The 1597-nt window shown below is 37.2% G+C and overlaps 1 protein-coding gene across 1 annotated transcript in view; it reads left to right on the forward strand.

Moving 5' to 3' along the window:
- LOC102858271 (cadherin-18-like) overlaps positions 1–1597 on the forward strand; it is a 634275-nt gene that overhangs the window by 430611 nt on the left and 202067 nt on the right. The window lies entirely within an intron of this gene.

Below are 1597 nucleotides of genomic sequence, written 5' to 3' on the forward strand. Positions count from 1 at the left end.
TTTTATTGTATTATTTTTACGTGTACCATCAAATCAGATCTGACTAGTACAGGAGGAAATTGCCCAGTTATGATTTTATTTTAAAGCTATTTTAAATTCAATTTTAGTAACTGGTGCAAAATAAGTGAAGATGATTAACTTTCTCTGTGACTGATAAATAGCCCTATATTTAAATTTTGATCAAAAAGATGGAAAAAAGAACTAAGGCCCACATGAGGACTCTCTATCAGCAGCACAACACTAATTCTCAAGAGAAATTGGAATGAGACATGTCCCCAATACTATCACCCCTCTTTCTGCTCATCCTAACACCTATCTCACCACTTTACTTGGTCTAAAATCTAATACAGTAGCTCACAGATCACATATAATCATTTTAGAAAGGCAAAACGCTACACTCCAAGTAAGTAGCAGAATACAGTAAGGACATCTTCTGAAATGTGCTTTCAGGCTTGCCATCATTAACCCTCTCAGCTTCTGGCCAATGTTACACAATTGTTTGTTTTGTCAATTTCACCTCTTGCCTACAACCACCAGTCCTCAAACAAACTTGAGCAAACTTAGGCTTTTAGCTTTGGTTCAATGTCACAGCATTTCCTAAGTCTGCTCTGTCTCAGGTCAAGTCTCTAGTTCTCTGCTAAAATCACTACTGTTGTTTCTATAAGTCAAGTTGGTGCAAGGGTCTCTTGGCCCAAAGGACATGCCTTGGGGGTCTGCTTCTCTTTTGCTGGTAGCCAGGCTCTCCCATTCTGCTGCTTGATCTCCTTGAGTTAATATCAAGACAAGCCAATACCCTTGTGAATTGTTGAGATGAGACTAACACACCTATTTGCCTATTCTCACCTATGACTAATTAAATTAATGGATTGGGAAGCCATTTTGGACAATAAGCCCTAAGCCCTGCAAAAATAAGCTAAATATTACTAGGGAGTCTGGCCGCTCAGTGGTAATGAATTTTACTGCCAACACAAAGGTATATGGTTCAAATTCACCAGCTACTCCATGGGAGAAAGAAGAGTCCTCTCCTCCTGTTTGATTTATTTACTGCCTCTGAAAACATGCTGGAGGGTCAGCTGTAGGTTGTCTTCAATCTAATATTTGGTTAGTACACAACAATTTAGTGCCCTACTTTTCTTTGTGTTTGTTTTTATTTTAAAATTCCCATATGTCTATATTTGAATTTTACATGCCATATGGATGGAGAAATATATTACAGATTGCACTAATATTTGACTAATTCAATTTTTGCTCGACATAAGAATATAAAGTGATATATATCATCTTTTTTTTCTGGACCTTATGGGCTTATTGCTAGAAAAAAATATTTTACATTTGGATATCTATACATCTGAATCTATTTATATGAATTGTTGTTGTTGTTGTGTACCATACAGTCAGAGCCAACTCATAGCTGACACTCTGGTGGGTTTTCAGAGGTAGTTAATCCGTTAATCACATGAGAGGAGAGTGCCAATCTTTCTCCTGAAGAGCTGGTGGCCTTGAACTTCATGTCTTTAGGAGTGCAGCACAGCTTTGTTGGCACTGGACAATAAATATCTAAATATTTTAAATGTAAATTTGATAGCGGTTTGGCTGG

Source organism: Elephantulus edwardii, unplaced genomic scaffold (assembly GCF_000299155.1).
Source record: "Elephantulus edwardii isolate Elephantulus edwardi_28Jun2011 unplaced genomic scaffold, EleEdw1.0 scaffold00159, whole genome shotgun sequence".
Classification (NCBI taxonomy): Eukaryota; Metazoa; Chordata; class Mammalia; order Macroscelidea; family Macroscelididae; genus Elephantulus; species Elephantulus edwardii.